This window comes from Rattus norvegicus, chromosome 4 (assembly GCF_021556685.1).
Source record: "Rattus norvegicus strain SHRSP/BbbUtx chromosome 4, alternate assembly SHRSP_T2T, whole genome shotgun sequence".
Lineage (NCBI taxonomy): Eukaryota > Metazoa > Chordata > Mammalia > Rodentia > Muridae > Rattus > Rattus norvegicus.
In genome coordinates, this window is record NC_141537.1 from 38,043,522 (window position 1) to 38,064,539 (window position 21,018).

At 39.4% G+C, this 21,018-nt stretch overlaps 1 protein-coding gene across 2 annotated transcripts in view; it reads left to right on the top strand.

Moving 5' to 3' along the window:
• Positions 1-21,018, top strand: part of Nxph1 (neurexophilin 1) — a 312,816-nt gene that overhangs the window by 243,549 nt on the left and 48,249 nt on the right. The gene's annotated exons all lie outside the window — the stretch shown is intronic.

The following is a 21,018-nucleotide window of genomic DNA, read 5'->3' on the forward strand; positions in this document are numbered from 1 at the left end:
GAGGCTTCATGGAGGACATTGATAAAAGGGAGGAATTTCTTCAGCTTAACAAGTCTGCACAAGGACTTTGGTTTCATAAGATATATTGGCCAACGATCTCTTAAGTATTATGAATTAAGATGCTTATGACTGTTGCTGCATGGAAGTTGCTTGCTTTGAGAAACACCCATGTCACATCAGGTGGATCATGGGTCATCATAGACACTTTGGAAACATAGGCCAGTTTAGCTTCCACATCCCTTTGTTGAAACTTATCCAGCTCATAGGTGTAATGTTCATTGAAGAAAATGGCAAAGACATTGTTTCTGTTTTAGAAACCTGAAAGTTGAGACTGAAAGACAGGAGTCATTTTAGCTATCAACTTCAGGAACTATGACAGCAAGGTAGGAAGAAGAGAAGTGACAGGTGGGCAGGCCTGTGAAGATGTCATGGCGAAGGAGTGGTGGGTCATCCTCAGCATGTTTGTCTCACTGAAAAGGCTACTCATGGGCAGAACATGGAGTGAGGATGACTTTACAGGGTTGGTCTCATGGGGACAGAACACAGAAGTCAATGTTCAAGCACAAGGCTAAATGCTGAGATATGAAAAACAAACAAACAACAATAATAATAATAACAACCACCCCTACCACAATAACAAAACCCTGGGAGATCTTCAGAAGAAATTAGGCACTAGATGTTAAGGGCTTCTACCCAGAGTAGTTATCTCACCAGGACCAAAATCTGAGTGGATCTGCATGGGGAGGTAGCACACCTACAAGTCTTTAAAAATTGCTTGCCATTTGTACTAGTTAACATTGAAATATAAGATGCTTTAGAAACTCTGATCAGATCCCCCATGGTGAGAGGTCATTTTAATTTGTACATCTGATGTACAACCCTATATCACTCTGGTTCACATCTGGTTCGGGGCTACATTACTCTGAAATGTAGTGATGAATATGATGAGCAAAAACCATACTTTAAAGTTTAATACAGTTCTAAAACGCTTTTAACATCTCCATTTCTATCACATTTCTTTTGGGTTCATATGAAGGTCATTTAAATAAGAGGGGGCAATCAACATACAGGCACTAAGCTAAAATACTATGTCATGCCTCTAATGCTTACTGGAAGAGAATACCCACTGACTAGTTTGGACATGCATAAATGGAATTATTGACCATCAGTCAAAAGAAATCATTTTAGCATTTTATTAAAAAGGATTGATGCTTTTTCTAAAATGTAACACAAAACACTCTGTTTAAAAGAATGAACACATTGTTAACCTTTTTGTAGTTCAAGTCATTAAAATGTAATGTGGAATCTCTTCAGAGAGCAGAGAGAACATATTTTATTTTTCATTAGACAGCTTGTGTGAGCAAACAGGGTCCTTACGTTCTGCTCTCACAATCTGGGTTCTGGGCCGTACTTAACTTATTACTAGCTGAGTACATTGCATGTTCTCTTTCATGTTCTTGAAAAGGAGAGCCCATATCTCCATGGATATGTGACTAACATTATATGTTATTTGTCATGATGATTCAGAACGTGTAAGCATGGGCCAGTTCATCACACTGCTACAATGCTACAGTAAGGGCATGTGTGTGTGTGTGTGTGTGTGTGTGTGTGTGTGTGTGTATGTGTTTGTGTGTGTGTGTGTGTGTATGTATGTATGTATGTATGTATGTATGTATTACAGTTTATGTCGTTCCACAAGACGTTAAACTTACAAGATAATTAATCAATATGAATTCATCGTCTTTATATTTTTCTCCCTCTTTCTGTTTCCCTCTTTTCCCTCTTTGTTTCTTGGTCTCTTTCTTCTCTCTATGGCTCTGCCTCCTCCCCTCTTTGTGTCTCTCTGTGTGTGCAAGTGTTAGGAGATGACACTCACCTCGTTTCAAAACAGTTTGCTCTGTTCCTGCCACTGACCTATAGGCAATTCTCCTGTGGCTACCTCTTATCTTAGCTCTGGAGATACAGATGCATATGATGACATTTGGCTTTTCATATGGTTTCCAGAGGTCTGGATTTGGCTCAGTAGGCTTGTTGAGCCAGTATTTTCACCCACTGAGTCACCTCGCATGCTCTAGATCTCTTAGTTGTAAAGACACTGTCAACTGCAGTCTCTAGCTCAATGTCTTTCCCCTTCATTTCTTCATAATATTTATTTAGACATTTAACACATGTTTTGTGTTCATGAATGTGTTTAAGTTTGTAGATATCTGTATCTCTTTATGTATAGGGGCATGTGTGCGTTTGTGTTTGTGGTGTGTGTGTGTGTGTGTGTGTGTGTGTTTGTGAACATCCTGTGGAGACCAGAAGTCAGCATTGATTGTCTTTGTGAACTGTTGTCTACCTTATTTTAAAAATTTTAAAAGATTCACTGTGTTTTAAATAATATGTATGTGTGTGTGATGATCACAGAGATGTGAAGAGTGGGTTGAATCTCATGGAGCCAGAGTTACAAACAATTGTCAGCTACGACATAGGTGCTTAAAATCACACCCGTCCTTGCAAGGCAACAAGTGCTCCTAATCACTGAGCCATCTCTCCGTCTGCAATTTATTAAGAATGTACTGTTATTAGTATGATGATTATGATTATCGTTATTGTAGCTGCTGTTGTTATATTGTGTATGTATAGGTGTTTGGCCTACATTTATGCCCATGTTCCATGTATGAGCCTGGTGCCCATGTGGATCCAGAAGAGAGCATCAGCTCCCCTTGAGTTGGAGTTACAGCCAGTTGTAAGCTACTCTATGGATACTGAGAATTAAACCTGGGTACTTTGCAAGGGCAACAAGTGCTCTTAACCACTGAGCCATTTTTCCAGACCACACTTCCTTTATTTTTGAGGTATTTTGCTAAACCTGATGGTAGTCAATCAGACTAAAATAGTTGGCTAGCAAGCATCAGGTTCCCACAGTCTTTGTCTGCACAATGGGATTTGAGATGTACATTATGATATCTGTCTCTTTACATGTGTTCTATGGGTTTAGATTCTTTTCCTCATGCTTGTGTGGCAAGCATTTATGAATTGAGTCATTTCCCAAGAACTTTTTTTTACAAACAAACGTGTGTTTGTTTGTGTGTGTGTGTGTGTGTGTGTGTGTGTGTGTGTGCGTGTGTGTGTGTGTATGTGTTTTTGTGCTTATGTGTGATGAGAAATATACTGTACCAACACGGTAGAAACAGTAGGTTATAAAGTAATGAGTAATGGGGGAGCTTATCTATGTGTGAGTTAGATTTATGTACTAGAGGAGGAATCTGACTTGTGTCTATATGCAGGTAGGATTTGGAAAGCATAGAGAATTGAAGGGCTAGAGTGTGTTTTGAGAGAAGCATAGGGCACGGGGAAAGGAGCAGTAAGTGGGTTCAGTGAGAAATGGTGTAGTGACACTATCAAGGCTTCATGGTTTGATTTGTCATGAAGAAGTTTTCTGCAAACCTGGCCTTCTAAGTTTGTTAACTTTCTATTTCTGCCTGACAGGTATTTGCTATTACTTGTGTTCTTTTCTTTTTAATTTTTTAGATATTTTTATTGGATATTTTAAGTATTTACATTTCAAATGTTACTCACTTTCCCGTTATCCACTTTCCAGGTTACCTCCTCTCCCATCTCCCCTACCCATTCTTCTATGTGGATTCTCCCTCTCACACCCACCCACTTTCACCTCAACATCCTGGCATTCCCCTACACTGGGGAAAAGAGCCTTCACAAGACCACGGGCTTCTTTTCCTATTGCTGCCAGACAATGCCATCCTCTGTTACATATGTGGCTGGAGTCAAGGGTCCCTCCATGTGTATTCTTTGATTAGTGGTTTGGTCCCTGAGAGCTCTGGGGTGTCTGGTTGGTTGATATTGTTGTTCTTCTTATGGGGTTGCAAACCCCTTCAGCTCCTTCAGTCCTTTCTCTAACTCCTCCATTGGATTCCCTATGCTCAGAACGATGGTTAGCTGCAACCATCCTCATCTGTATCAGTAAGGCTTTAGCAGAGCCTCCTTCAGGCCTTTCTCTAACTCCTCCATTGGATTCCCCATGCTCAGAACGATGGTTAGCTGCAACCATCCTCATCTGTATCAGTAAGGCTTTAGCAGAGCCTCTCAGGAGACATCCATATCAGGCTCCCATCAGCAAGCACTTCTTGGCATCAGCAAGTGTCTGGATTTGATGGCTGCATATGGGATGGTTCCCCAAGTGGGGCAGTCTCTTGATGGCCTTTCCTTTCATCTCTGCTCCACTCTTTGTCCCTGTATTTCCTTTAGACAGGAGCAATTCTGGTTTAAAATTTTGAGAAGGGTGGGTGGCCCCATCCTCCAACCAGCGGCCTGAGCAAGTGATTTAAATGAGTTTTCCTATCAAATAGAAATATCTGTTGCAGAAAGAACTTAGGTTACATCAGTAATGTTAGAAGTAGTAGTCATACTAGGGTTCATTTTCAGGAGAGAGGTGACTGCTATACTGGCCTTGAAACTTGGTCTTTGATATGTCATAGTTGATAAGAAAGGTTACATTTTTGTCTTCCTACTATTTTGACTTTCCTTCCAGGCTAACATCTGATTGATTTTATTAATTCTTAGTTTCTTCATTATAGGGTGGTTTGAGATGGCACAAATGTTGGAAGGAGAGTCTAGTGATTAATAGAAAATACAAACCTCCTTATATGGAGAAAAATTTGGGCATCCAAGGCTTCTTGACTTCTTCCTTAGCAACCCAACATCAGTAGAGAACAGCAAGTGCAATGAAAGGTTCAGTGTGTTTGAGTAGGTTTTACTGTAATGTGAAATATATTCTGAAACCAACATTTTTCATAAGGACAATGAAGTTGCAAGCCATTGCTCCTGCTATTTTCACCATATTCCTGTCAGTCATTTTTCCCATCATTTTATTGTTTAAAATCTTTATTTATTAATGTGTTTGTGTGTGTGCACGTGTGTTTAGTCTATGTGTGTACATGGATTTCACACTCTGCACATAAAAGTCAGAGACAATTTGAGGGAGTCAGTTCTCTCCTTATAATGCAAAGGTCCTGGGGCTGAACTTGGTTTGTCAGGTATAACCATAAGTTCCAGTGGCAGCCCTTGTTTACTATTTTTCAATTGATTAATTTTTTCTACAATTGATGCAGATCTTTCATAACTTGTATTTGATATAACCATTATCTTTCATCAAAAAACAATGGTTCTGCTCTCCTCTCCCCCCCAGTACAACCAGTCCAGAAAGTAGAGTTTTGAAAGGTGGAAGTCTGCCAAGTGTATCTTGAGCTAGACAGGCAGCACTGGAAGCTGGGGACCTTCATTCTGGGTCCTCAGCCTTCTCTTCTGTTCTTTGCCCATCCATTGTCTCCTCTCCCAGGGACAGCTTCTGACAGCTCCCACAAGCATCTGCTCTTGAGCGATGCTGCTTCAAATTCATTCACACTAGGCTTTAAGAACTGATAGCTGCAAATTGTCCCTTATTTATGCTATCTGCTTTTTAAAATTGCTTTCAATGCTCCAAACTAAGGGAATTATGTTCTAATTGGGTATATGTTGTAGAGAGAGATATTCTAGCACATTAAAATAAATAACATAACCTTTACCCCCTCCTACCCCAGGAACAAAAAAGCCACTTTAAATTAAGTGTTCGATGGGGTATTTCTGAAGCTCCTTGCTACGTATGACCTTAACTTGAGCAATGTGCCTGGTGTTTTATATCTACAAGGTTCCTGCTTCTGCTTTGCATTTAGAATACGTTCCATTCCTCAAGTGTTTGATGTTTTCTTCTAACATCTAATGAAAATTCTGTACTGCTGTCAAAATTCAGAAGGCACAGTTATCATTTCACTGTGGTAGTTCAGGAAAATTTAAATTAGATTTGTACTCCTCAAAATCAGCCTGTTTGGGCATAAGCAAATTACATGCAAATAATGTTGAAAATATCAGGTGTATTTGTTCCACTTGAATATGACCTTTGAAGAAATAATAGCGTGCCTGACTGTCTTGGGGGAAGAGTAGAGCAGTCTGGCTGGATAGAAGGTCACCTGTACACAGATAAACTATAGTTTCTTATGTAATTGCTCATATCAGAATTATATTCCCGCTCTGATAAGCAAGGGGAAATAACAAGGGAGGTTAACTCCACAAATACGCTAAAGCCAAAGAGACAAGTGGTATAATTTCACCAGCTCTTAGTAGCAGGTCTGCTAAAAGGACTATAGTAACATTTAAAAAGAACGTGTCCACAATGAATTTGCAACTCATTTCTTGTTTTGTTTTTCCCCAGACAAGCTCAGTTTATGACAAACTGAAACTATTGCCATTAACATCAGATAGGATTTCTGCCTAAGAAATCTGCACTATATTCTGATTTACACATTATTATGTTTAGATTAGGATAATTCCATCGTCTATAAGTTATTTCAAAGAAAAGAAAGGCAGGAAGTTTTACTTTTTGGCAATATAGGTAAATTGTTTTGGCAATAAAGTAAATTGTTATTAATATGATGTAGTTTGGAAAGTGCTACTCAAAGGCTCCAGGCTCAGAACAAGCTCCGTGTTATAAAAAATCATGTTATGTGTAAATGATAACCCACAGCCTTAGTACATGGAATGACTGTGCTTAGAACCTCAAGCTATATGCAGGTAAACTATGGCAGAAGGGCAAATCGTAAGGCTGGGTTTGCTTTTTGGAAGATCACTTTGCGTGGGAAAACCAACGGAAGTAGTGAGGCATTTGTGTGGCAAGAAGGAAGTCAGGAAAGGATGAGGATACTAAATGCAGAGAAAACCATTCAGATTTAATCAAATCTTAAGAGTGTAATTAAGTTTAGGTGAATTGTTTCTTGATGCTCTCAGTTGACACTTAGTTTGTGAAGTGTGAACGCTCAGAGGTTCATGTAGGATAATACTAATTCGAAACATGTTTTACCTTTTCTTTTCTTACTGAAGCAGCTTTCAGTTTTTATTTTTGGTTTTTGTTCGGTCTGAGTCTTTGGAGCCTTCTGTCTCTCAGAGTACTTGGGTCCAGAATCAGAAACAAATGGGTTTAAGTAATGGTATTGCCATTGAGGAGCAAAGAGAAACTCAGGAAAGTATCAACTGTAGTAGTAATTTCATGGAGGGTTTGCTGTGCCCACTTTTGCTCTCAGATATCTGTATGACATTTCCATGCCCGCTTTATTCCGTACAACTCCCAAATAAAAGGCAAACGAGCCTGGTATTTTTATTAACTAGCTGCAAGCATGAACTAGGCAGATTTTAAACCATTCTAACCCAGATATATGCCTTAATAACCAGATAAATTCCCTGTTAATTGCCAAGTGCATCTTGTTCTGTTCCATGGGTGTCCTCAGAGCTACCTTTTCTTGGCCACATGCTCCTGGTTCATCCTCATGGTTCATCCTACTGCCTGGAAATCTCCTTGTTTTCCTTCCTTTGCAGCTTCCCCCTCCTAGTGGTCTCTACCTGGGATCCTTTCACTTGACCCTAAGTTTTGTCTTCCTCTCACCCCTGCCCAGTTACAGGCTCTATCCTTTTTTTAGCAATCAGAGATCATCGGGGAACATTCTTTATAGCACATTGATCAATACAATGCCCGTGTCCATACTGCAATTTGAAGTTGGGTACAGAACACAGCATCTAAATACACAGTGCACAAGACCAACCCTACCTTAGTTAGAGTTATATTGCTGTAGACAGAGACCATAACCAAGGCGACTCTTTTAAGGACAGCATTTAATTGGGGCTGGCTTACAGGTTCAGAGCTTCAGTCCATTATCATCAAGGCAGGAACATGGCAGCATCCAGGCAGGCATGGTGCAGAAGGAGCTGAGCGTTTCACATTTTTATCTGAAGGTAGCTAGGTCGAGGGTATTAAAACCTACACCCACAGCGACACATCTACACCAACAAGGTCACACCTCTGAATAGTACCACTCCTTGGGCCAACATAGCCCAAGAAATACAACCCATCACAAACCCCAACATGCAACTACACAGTTCACTCGTTTTCTATTAGTGAAGGTCCAGTATTAACCTGATGAGACTCTAGAGTGAACAGAGATGACACATGTGTGTTATCTAAGTGCCCAGTGCATGATACTGTCAAATGGCATGATATCAGTACAAGCTGCCGTCTTTGTTACTTATACAATTGTTTCTCTCTTTATATGTTTGGAAAAGGTTTTCTATTTGCTAAACAGTTTTAAGATCAGATATCACATATTTAAATGGGATTGTAGTAGTTTATGGGTTCCAAGACAAAACTATCAGGTTCTGTTGCTTTTTATTTTAATTATTTTAAATATGTAATTATGTGTAAGTATGGTAAGTATTGCAAGTTTTCAAGTATTTTAAGTAATTTAACTTGACATAAAATAAATGAGAGAGCATGAATCTAGACTTTTAGTGTCATGAAATATAGAGTCCGTGTTTGAGACTGATACTGGCAATTCTGTAATGTTAGACATTATGAGTGTATCTACAACATGTGCTTTCCTGTTGTCCTAGAGGAGCCTTTATTCACTCTAGATGACCCTTCTAAATGAAAGCATCTTCAAAATGCAGAACAGACTGACTGAGCCATTACTCTGGAATCTTATTTCTCAATGTAGGCAAGAAAAATGTAAAAAAATGATGCAACGTTAATGTAAGTCATGGGGTATATGCATTATATGTTGTATCATATGTGCGTTTCTTTGTACATATGTCTGTAGAATTAACTCCTTAAGTCTGTTCATGCCCATAATTAATGTTGTATAGTTTGGATCTTAGTGTATTAATTGACTTTCTTGTCATTGTGACAAAATGCTTGGCCAGGCAATTGATCAGATTGACTTGCGTTGGGCTCTTGCATTTCATTTCACTATGAAGGCACAGCAGCAGGACCATGCACCTGCTTCTTCACACTTGGTAACACTATCATCCAACAGAGAGATATAGATGGAAAGCAGGCCTAAACTCTACCTGAAGAAGTTCATCCCCAGAGACCTGCACTATGCCATCCAGGATCCACAACCTCCCAAACACCTACAGCATCTAAGGACCAAGAACTCAAACATATGAGTTTGTGGTGAATATTTCACATTAAAATCATTATTGGTCAATGTGTTTTTCACCTTCCCACTGAATGCAATATTTTAATGATGCCTCTGCATTATTTTGCATGTTCTACTCATCTTAGACAAAAGATGTAGATTTCTTACACTTGGAGTTTGTTAATTTTACAAGCAAAGGGTACTAGTCATTGATCTGTGACACCATCTACTCAAATTAGAAAAATAAATTTATCTTCTATAATGTCTTTGGCACTTGTCTTAGTCAGGGTTTCTTTTTTTTTTTATTAACTTGAGTATTTCTTATATACATTTCGAGTGTTATGCCCTTTCCCGGTTTCTGGGCAAAAATCCCCCTCCCCCCTCCCCTTCCTTATAGGTATTCCCCTCCCAACCCTCCCCCCATTGCTGCCCTCCCCCCAACAGTCTAGTTCACTGGGGGTTCGGTCTTAGCAGGACCCAGGGCTTCCCCTTCCACTGGTGCTCTTACTAAGATGTTCATTGCTACCTATGTGGTCAGAGTCCAGGGTCAGTCCATGTATAGTCTTTAGGTAGTGGCTTAGTCCCTGGAAGCTCTGGTTGCTTGGCATTGTTGTACATATGGGGTCTCAAGCCCCTTCAAGCTCTTCCAGTTCTTTCTCTGATTCCTTCAACGGGGGTTCTATTCTCAGTTCAGTGGTTTGCTGCTGGCATTCGCCTCTGTATTCGCTGTATTCTGGCTGTGTCTCTCAGGAGCGATCTACACCCAGCTCCTGTTGGTCTACACTTCTTTGCTTCATCCATCTTGTCTAATTGGGTGGCTGTATATATATGGGCCACATGTGGGGCAGGCTCTGAATGGGTGTTACTTCAGTCTCTGTTTTAATCTTTGCCTCTCTTTTACCTGCCAAGGGTATTCTTGTTCCACTTTTAAAGAAGGCGTGAAACATTCACATTTTGATCATCCGTCTTGAGTTTCATTTGTTCTAGGCATCTAGGGTAATTCAAGCATTTGGGCTAATAGCCACTTATCAATGAATGCATACCATGTATGTCTTTCTGTGATTGGGTTAGCTCAATCAGAATGATATTTTCCAGTTCCAACCATTTGCCTACGAATTTCATAAAGCCGTTGTTTTTGATAGCTGAGTAATATTCCATTGTGTAGATGTACCACATTTTCTGTATCCATTCCTCTGTTGAAGGGCATATGGGTTGTTTCCAGCTTCTGGCTATTATAAATAAGGCTGCAATGAACATAGTGGAGCACGTGTCTTTTTTATATGTTGGGGCATCTTTTGGGTATATGCCCAAGAGAGGTATAGCTGGATCCTCAGGCAGTTCAATGTCCAATTTTCTGAGGAACCTCCAGACTGATTTCCAGAATGGTTTTACCAGTCTGCAATCCCACCAACAATGGAGGAGTCTTCCTCTTTCTCCGCATCCTCGCCAGCATCTGCTGTCACCTGAGTTTTTGATCTTAGCCATTCGCACTGGTGTGAGGTGAAATCTCAGGGTTGTTTTGATTTGCATTTCCCTTATGACTAAAGATGTTGAACATTTCTTTAGGTGTTTCTCAGCCATTCAGCATTCCTCAGCTGTGAATTGTTTGTTTAGCTCTGAACCCCATTTTGTAATAGGGTTATTTGTCTCCGTGCGGTCTAACTTCTTGAGTTCTTTGTATATTTTGGATATAAGGCCTCTATCTGTTGTAGGATTGGGAAAGATCTTTTCCCAATCTGTTGGTTGCCGTTTTGTCCTAACCACAGTGTCCTTTGCCTTACGGAAGCTTTGCAGTTTTATGAGATCCCATTTGTCGATTCTTGATCTTAGAGCATAAGCCATTGGTGTTTTGTTCAGGAAATTTTTTCCAGTGCCCATGTGTTCCAGATGCTTCCCTAGTTTTTCTTCTATTAGTTTGAGTGTGTCTGGTTTGATATGGAGGTCCTTGATCCACTTGGACTTAAGCTTTGTACAGGGTGATAAGCATGGATCGATCTGCATTCTTCTACATGTTGACCTCCAGTTGAACCAGCACCATTTGCTGAAAATGCTATCTTTTTTCCATTGGATGGTTTTGGCTCCTTTGTCAAAAATCAAGTGACCATAGGTGTGTGGGTTCATTTCTGGGTCTTCAATTCTATTCCATTTGTCTATCTGTCTGTCTCTGTACCAATACCATGCAGTTTTTATCACTATAGCTCTGTAATACTGCTTGAGTTCAGGGATAGTGATTCCCCCTGAAGTCCTTTTATTGTTGAGGATAGTTTTAGCTATCCTGGGTTTTTTGTTATTCCAGATGAATTTGCAAATTGTTCTGTCTAACTCTTTGAAGAATTGGATTGGTATTTTGATGGGGATTGCATTGAATCTGTAGATCGCTTTTGGTAAATGGCCATTTTTACTATATTGATCCTGCCAATCCATGAGCATGGGAGATCTTTCCATCTTCTAAGGTCTTCTTCAATTTCTTTCTTCAGTGTCTTGAAGTTCTTATTGTACAGATCTTTTACTTGCTTGGTTAAAGTCACACTGAGGTACTTTATATTATTTGGGTCTATTATGAAGGGTGTCGTTTCCCTAATTTCTTTCTCGGCTTGTTTCTCTTTTGTGTAGAGGAAGGCTACTGATTTATTTGAGTTAATTTTATACCCAGCCACTTTGCTGAAGTTGTTTATCAGCTTTAGTAGTTCTCTGGTGGAACTTTTGGGATCACTTAAATATACTATCATATCATCTGCAAATAGTGATATTTTGACTTCTTCTTTTCCGATCTGTATCCCCTTGACCTACTTTTGTTGTCTGATTGCTCTGGCTAGAACTTCAAGAACTATATTGAATAAGTAGGGAGAGAGTGGGCAGCCTTGTCTAGTCCCTGATTTTAGTGGGATTGCTTCAAGTTTCTCTCCATTTAGTTTAATGTTAGCAACTGGTTTGCTGTATATGGCTTTTACTATGTTCGGGTATGGGCCTTGAATTCCTATTCTTTCCAGGACTTTTATCATGAAGGGGTGTTGAATTTTGTCAAATGCTTTCTCAGCATCTAATGAAATGGTCATGTGGTTTTGTTCTTTCAGTTTGTTTATATAATGGATCACGTCAATGGTTTTCCGTATGTTAAACCATCCCTGCATGCCTGGGATGAAGCCTACTTGATCATGGTGGATGATTGTTTTGATGTGCTCTTGGATTCTGTTTGCCAGAATTTTATTGAGTATTTTTGCGTCGATATTTATAAGGGAAATTGGTCTGAAGTTCTCTTCCTTTGTTGGGTCTTGTGTGGTTTAGGTCTAAGAGTAATTGTGGCTTCATAGAAGGAATTCGGTAGTGCTCCATCTGTTTCAATTTTGTGGAATATTTTGGATAATATTGGTATGAGGTCTTCTATGAAGGTCTGATAGAATTCTGCACTAAAGCCGTCTGGACCTGGGCTCTTTTTGGTTGGAAGACCTTTAATGACTGCTTCTATTTCCTTAGGAGTTATGGGGTTGTTTAACTGGTTTATCTGTTCCTGATTTAACTTCGGTAACTGGTATCTGTCTAGGAAATTGTCCATTTCCTGCAGATTTTCAAGTTTTGTTGAATATAGGCTTTTATAGTAAGATCTGATGATTTTTTGAATTTCCTCTGAATCTGTTGTTATGTCTCCCTTTTCATTTCTGATTTTGTTAATTTGGACGCACTCTCTGTGTCCTCTCGTTAGTCTGGCTAAGGGTTTATCTATCTTGTTGATTTTCTCAAAGAACCAACTTTTGGTTCTGTTGATTCTTTCTATGGTCCTTTTTGTTTCTACTTGGTTGATTTCAGCTCTGAGTTTGATTATTTCCTGCCTTCTACTCCTCCTGGGTGTATTTGCTTCTTTTTGTTCTAGAGCTTTTAGGTGTGCTGTCAAGCTGCTGACATATGCTCTTTCCTGTTTCTTTCTGCAGGCACTCAGCGCTATGAATTTTCCTCTTAGCACAGCTTTCATTGTGTCCCATAAGTTTGGGTATGTTGTACCTTCATTTTCATTAAATTCTAAAAAGTCTTTAATTTCTTTCTTTATTTCTTCCTTGACCAGGTTATCATTGAGTAGAGCATTGTTCAATTTCCACGTATATGTGGGCATTCTTCCTTTATTGTTTTTGAAGACCAGTTTTAGGCCATGGTGGTCCGATAGCACACATGGGATTATTTCTATCTTTCTGTACCTGTTGAGGACCGTTTTTTGACCAATTATATGGTCAATTTTGGAGAAAGTACCATGAGGAGCTGAGAAGAAGGTATATCCTTTTGCTTTAGGATAGAATGTTCTATAAATATCCGTTAAGTCCATTTGGCTCATGACTTCTCTTAGTCTGTCTACGTCTCTGTTTAATTTCTGTTTCCATGATCTGTCCATTGATGAGAGTGGGGTTTTGAAATCTCCCACTATTATTATATGAGGTGCAATGTGTGTTTTGAGCTTTAGTAAGGTTTCTTTTACGTATGTAGGTGCCCTTGTATTTGGGGCATAGATATTTAGGATTGAGAGTTCATCTTGGTGGATTTTTCCTTTGATGAATATGAAGTGTCCTTCCTTATCTTTTTTGATGACTTTTAGTTGAAAATTGATTTTATCTGATATTAGAATGGCAACTCCAGCTTGCTTCTTCTGACCATTTGCTTGGAAAGTTGTTTTCCAGCCTTTCACTCTGAGGTAGTGTCTGTCTTTGTCTCTGAGGTGTGTTTCCTGTAGGCAGCAGAATGCAGGGTCCTCGTTGCGTATCCATTTTGTTAATCTATGTCTCTTTATTGGGGAGTTGAGGCCATTGATGTTGAGAGATATTAAGGAATAGTGATTATTGCTTCCTGTTATATTCATATTTGGATGTGAGGTTATGTTTGTGTGCTTTTCTTCTCTTTGTTTTGTTGCCAAGACGATTAGTTTCTTGATTCTTCTAGGGTATAGCTTGCCTCCTTATGTTGGCCTTACCATTTATTATCCTTTGTAGTGCTGGATTTGTAGGAAGATATTGTGTAAATTTGTTTTTGTCATGGAATATCTTGGTTTCTCCATCTATGTTAATTGAGAGTTTTGCTGGATACAGTAAACTGGGCTGGCATTTGTGTTCTTTTAGGGTCTGTATGACATCTGTCCAGGATCTTCTGGCCTTCATAGTTTCTGGCAAAAAGTCTGGTGTGATTCCGATAGGTCTGCCTTTATATGTTATTTGACCTTTTTCCCTTACTTCTTTTAATATTCTTTCTTTATTTTGTTCGTTTGGTGTTTTGACTATTATGTGACGGGAGGTGTTTCTTTTCTGGTCCAATCTATTTGGAGTTCTGTAGGCTTCTTGTATGCCTATGGGTATCTCTTTTTTTAGGTTAGGGAAGTTTTCTTCTATGATTTTGTTGAAGATATTTACTGGTCCTTTGAGCTGGGAGTCTTCACTCTCTTCTATACCTATTATCCTTAGGTTTGATCTTCTCATTGAGTCCTGGATTTCCTGTATGTTTTGGACCAGTAGCTTTTTCCACTTTACATTATCTTTGACAGTTGAGTCAATGATTTCTATGGAATCTTCTGCTCCTGAGATTCTCTCTTCCATCTTCTGTATTCTGTTGGTGAAGCTTGTATCTACAGCTCCTTGTCTCTTCTTTTGATTTTCTATATCCAGGGTTGTTTCCATGTGTTCTTTCTTGATTGCTTCTCCAGCATCATTATCAAATATGATTTTGAAACTAGATCTTGCTTTTCTGGTGTGTTTGGATATTCTATGTTTGTTTTGGTGGGAGAATTGGGCTCCGATGATGCCATGTAGTCTTGGTTTCTGTTGCTTGGGTTCTTGTGCTTGCCTCTCGCCATCAGATTATCTCTAGTGTTACTTTGTTCTGCTATTTCTGACAGTGGCTAGACTGCCCTATAAGCCTGTGTGTCAGGAGTGCTGTAGACCTGTTTTCCTGTTTTCTTTCAGCCTGTTATGGCGACAGAGTGTTCTGCTTTCGGGCGTGTAGTTTTCCCTCTCTACATGTCTTCAACTGTTCCTGTGGGCCTGTGTCTTGAGTTCACCAGACAGGTCACTTGCAGCAGAAAAGTTGGTCTTACCTGTGGTCCTGAGGCTCCAGTTTGCTCGCGGGGTGCTGCCCAAGAGCTCTCCGCAGCAGCAGCAGCAACCAGGAAGATCTGTGCCGCCGTTTCCAGGAGCTTCAGTGCACCAGGGTTCCAGATGCCGTTTGGTGTTTTCCTCTGGGGTCCGAGATGTGTATGCAGAGTGCAGTCTCTTCTGGTTTCCCAGGTGTGTCTGCCTCTCTGAGGGTTTAGCTCTCCCTCCCCTGGGATTTGGGTGCAGAGAACTGTTTATCCGGTCTGTTTCCTTCAGGTTCAGGTGGTGTCTCAGGCAGGGGTCCTGCCGCTCCTGGGCCCTCCCCCACGGGAGCCCAGAGGCCTTATACAGTTTCCTCTTGGGCCAGGGATGTGGGCAGGGGTGGGTAGTGTTGGTGGTCTCTTACACTCTGCAGCCTCAGGAATGCCCACCTGACCAGGCGCTCGGGTCTCTTTTCCAAGGTGTCTGGGAGCAGAGAGCTGCTGCGGGCCGGGTCAGGGTTTCTATTCCTGCACAAACTAACCAAGAAGTAGATTGGGGAGGAAAGGATTTATTCAGCTTACACTTCCAAGTTGCTGTTTATCACCAAAGGAAGTCAGGACTGGGACTCAAGCAGGTCAGGAAGCAGGAGCTGATGCAGAGTCCATGGATGGATATTACTTACTGGCTTGCTTCTCCTGGCTTGCTCAGCTTGCTTTCTTATAGAACCAAGACTACCAGCCCAGGGATGGTCCGACTCGCAGGGGGCCCTCACACCTTGTTCACTAATTGAGAAAATGTCTTACAGTTGAATCTCATGAAGGCATTTCCTCAAGGGAGGCTACTTTCTCTGTGACAACACCATCTTGTGTCAAGTTGACACACAAAACAGCCAGTACAGCACTCATAAAGAGGAAGCATGTAGCTAGAAAGGAAAATAAATAATGTATTTTGTTCTTTTTTTTCTTCTTTTTTTCAGAGCTGGGGACTGAACCCAGGGCCTTGCGCTTGTTAGGCAAGTGCTCTACCACTGAGCTAAATACCCAACCCTATGTATTTTGTTCTTATCTAACCTATCACCTCAGCTTTATTCAGAATCCTACCTAGAGATTACAGACATAGCAAATGATCCAGATTTCAATTTACCAGAAAGCACTTGATAATTGTCAAAGCAATGGCTTATGGCCTTTAGGGCTAGTCTAATGATGCTCTAATATCCTATATGATTACATTTTAAAGTTGACACCTGTTAGGCTCTCCAGGTACCTTTGTTTTATGTGCAGTTTATTTTGTTTACATCTACTGATTTTTCTAACTAGTTCAGTGCTCAATACATAGGAACTTACTTGTTCAAGAGGGGAGGCATGGAGTTGAATAGATGGGGAAATGAAAAGGATCTGAGAGGGAATGAAGCAGAAGCCACAATAGGAATATATAGTTTAAGATGATTTCCAATAGCGTATACAAAAGTATTTCTAAATGAAAATATATGCATATGCAATTGAAATATTTCCCTTTTGTTTTTTAGTTGGTTTACACACATATATAATACCTACCATCTTACTCCCACTCCAATTACTCCTGGACAGCACGATATCCATCTCTCTATTCATGTGCTCTTGTGATTGAAAAATTTACAAGAACAGTTTCTTTCCTTCATTTTCTAATATTGGAAGCAGTTGATAAGTTGACTAACTTGATACAGAATGACAGCATGAAGTTTTCAGAGTCAGGGGCACCTAAAATTGAATCTCGTTCTTCCTTGAGCTTAAACTTTTTCATAAGCAAATTAGGTAGGCCTTCTACATTCACTAAGGATAAATTGAAAGAAAAAAAAGGAGAACACATTCTATCACCCAGCTTCTCAGCAAGAGATACACATGTTGTATGCAATTGGGGGTGAAATTATTTTATTAAAAATGTAGGCATGATTAAAGAAATTTACAAGGTAATATGAACATCCTGGGCAAGTAACAGTGGAGAACCATTTATATACCTTTCTCTAAAATAACATGGGAATGTGTTGACTTTACAAGCCAGAACTTATGCTGGGGCATATTAGAGAGCTGTTGAAACCTCACTTTTGGAATAGAGGGGTGCAAATAGACCTTAGCCAGATACGCAGCAGAACAGCACATAAATAATCTGGCTCAACATTACTGAAACTGGCCCAGTTTCTGATTGACAACATTCACTTAGATGGGAAGCTAGTAAAAGAATTCACATAGGTCAGCTTTGGAGAAACAGAGCGAAGTGAAGGGAAAACAAAATAAATGTATTCATTTACCTTTCTGCTTATGAATCTACCGTGAACAAAGTGATAGGTGCTTTATATGAATGTCTAAATTTCGATCTTTTTTGAGATTGAAAAGGAAGATAATTATTCCCGATTATAAAAAGACTTGAGCCACAGAACAAAAGGATGACAGGAAAACCTGAACTCAGTTTCCCCTTAGTAGACAAGGATAAGGCTGAGTGAGTGGAATGTACTTCCCCTTCTCTATCACCCTTTCAAGTTCTTTCCTGTTGTGACAGAGTAATATGGGCATTTTGAGAAAGAAAAATTGGATTATCTTAATGAAGCAATCTGGACTCATCCATCTGTGGCAGGCTTACTAAACTTGGTAATTATGATTGAATCCCTTGATAAAATCTGCCAGAGGCATGAGACGAGTTTAAGTCTTCCTTTGAACCTACATCCTGGTTATTTAGGTTAGTAGTCTCCTCTGCTTAGAAACCTCTTGTGGACCCTAGGAGCAGAAGAGGAAAGGAGTATCGTGAGTGAGTAAGTGGGGTGCACAGACTTTGTTTGAAGGAATACGGTAAGCTGCCTATATCCCTGTAGACATGGTCTTTGAGCCTTATTTACATCTCATAACTAATTAATTCACACACTGGCTGACTGCTCTGCTTTGCAAGATACCTGAATTTTTTTGGGGGGGAGGCAGGGGTAGTCATTTACAGGCCATTAGATACACACTGAACAGTACAGAGAAAATCAATGGATACAGATACAACGAAATCATTGAACATTGTGTAATATCTTGAGAGGCACATATGAACTCAAAGACAGAAATAACCACTTAAATTAAGCAATGGAGATATAATCAAATGTGAAGGGCTGCATCGCACAGGAAACTCTTAATTGTGAAAATTGTGATTTAACACTTGTAAGTTTACACGTATAGGTGTGTTGGTTAGTACTTTTAACCATTACAGTTGAGAGATAAATAATCTTGTTGTTTTTGGTTGCTAATATGGACAAGTACTTTCACATGGGCATTTGTGCTGCCTTTCTTGTTACAGACATACCAACTTCGGTAACAGACACTTTGCTTTTCGAAGTTATTTACTTTCTTCAAAACATTTCCTTTGTCTGGTTTTAATGGGTCAGTTTGTTGATAGGCTCTTACACTGGTTCTTCTGACATCCAGATTTAAGTAGAGACTCCTTGAAGAATTCTTTCGTTCTTTCACATAAAGATTTCCTTTTGGCCAACAATTGGGAAAGTCTATTTGACTCTGATTGGTTGAAGTGACTTATGGCTCACTCAGATCTGATGTGTTTTCAAAGCTCCCTGGAAGATAAAGTACAATCCCTTGGGAAAATTTCTTTATAACCTTCCAGGGAGTTCTTTCTTTTCTGAGGTTATGTCCACAAAAAGAAATTGAGGAATTTATGTTATGTAACGTTGCCAAGCATGTTACACATAGGCTTGTCTGATTATGGGAAGTACTTTTATATGACTAGGTAGATGGCTCTGTGTGTTAAGCACAACTGCAAATGAATGAGGCCCTGGCTTTGAATACCTAGAGCTCAGATAAAGCATTGGAAGTTATGGATGCTTATTTGGATGGCTTCCAATGGAAGTTTGAGTGGCAAGAGATGCTGGCTAGACAATGGTCCGGAGAGATTTCTTTTTAGTCAGCAGGAGGATATAGCACAAAACGCCAGGGACCAGGAGCCATGTGATTACCTAACGAGGTGGGACTACATAAGGAAGAAGTACTAGATAGTAGGAAGGGCATATAAAGAGTGATAGGCTTCACAAACCTTACAGGAAAACCAGATTTTATTCTAGGTACTCTGGGATATAATTGGGGTACATTTTGTTGAGACAGTGAAATGAAATGACCTGGTAAAAATATTTTCAAAATCACTCTGGCACCTAAAAGGAGAATTAACCATAATCAGACAAGACTGAAAGACTAAAAACCACTAGTGGAGGGAACATGATGTACTTATAATATCAAAAAAATTACAAAGAACAAATTATAAATAAAAAACGTATTGGAAAACATATAATGCCTTTGTTGAGAGTAGAGGGAACCTGGAGGATCCCTAGATCGTTCTGGCCAGATCCCTGGATCATTTTGTCAAAATGGCAGTCTCTAACCTCACACCCATGTGTTTATACATGTTTATACATGCACTCCCAGGAACATGCATGTGCATGTGCGTATGCTCACACACAATGCAGAAAATAAAAAAATACTATATGATTATAATATTAGGTAAGTAGAATCAGAAGACTATATGATATCCCAAATAAGGTCCAAAGAGAGATTTATACCTGGTTTGGTTACTATCTTTTTTCTGGTTAATTTTCTTAGACTATCTCATCTAAAATGGTGATACCTGAATTTTCTCACGGAATACTGTGGAACAGGTTTCCCACTGTTTCCTCCCACTCTGATCATGTGCCTGAAGGCTTGGTGTTAGCTCAGTTCATTTTATCTTTTGTGGACCCAACACGATTTATAGATTTTTGGTCGTTTCAGGAAAAGGTAAGGGTTACTACAGAACTGAAAGTAAAAGAGGTACATATGTAGGAGAAAGGAGTGTTGTTGCTGCAGAGGAGAACATGACCCACACTGAATACTTTTGACATGGAAAAGGGGGTTTGAACAAATCAGCCGTAGACAAAACACAACCTGTACTAGGTACAAGGAGGTGAGTTACAGAAGCCCCTTATAGGTACAGCTATGACTTCTGACAAGCCCTAGTCTAACATCTTGATTAAACACTTAGGAGGCTCTCTAAGGGAAAGACAAAGAAAATCGAGATGCAGGGAGGAGAAAATAGAGAGTAGGCATGGAGCTTAGCCAGAGTCAAAGCACAGAGGGAGGAATTTTCCACTGAAAATATAAGCAAATGTAAATAAGTAAGAAAATCTTATTCTACAAACAAAATTCAGTCCATATTTGGGAGAAAGAACATAGACTTTAGAGTCAAGCAGATCAGAGTTTGAGCTTGTATTGCATATTAAACATTGTAACTGGAACAGAGAACAGCCCCTTATTTTTACATTCTCACATACCAAGAGGAAATACAATGTCTAAACTATATGATCTTGGGAAAAATGGAATGAGCAGTACTCTTATTAAATTTCCATCATTTGTGATCTGTCTCTTACAGGAGGCTTAGTTACTCCAAACTTTATTTCCTAGCTCTAAAATGTAACTATGCATATACTCCAAGATGGCTATCTAATACTTTGACATCACTCGATATCTTATTGTTGGAGTTTTGCTTAACCTAAATAAGATAATCAGTAATCATCATTTATTATCTCAATTTCTTGCTTCTTAATTATTGTTCTTTTCCATTTGTGGATAAACTTCTCCCCACAATATTTATCTTATATTTCCACATGCTTTCTTAAGTAATTGTATACCTGTTTTGAAATATGTTTCTCTTAAGATCCAATAAATAATTTTACCCCTTTGGTACAATGTATTTGTTAATAATGTGTTTTAATATTTCCATGAAAAGTTCAACTTTAGACATGTTACATGACCAACTTACCTAAAGTACATATTATTCATGCGACTATCCAAGAACCGACTGAAAATATCTTTGAAGGTTTAAGGCTCTGTAAGGGACGATTCAAGAGTTACATTTGTAAAAATGACTTTCTGGTTTAAAAAGAAGTTTCACATTTGCCAAATGTGTAAAAAAGATCACTACCCTCC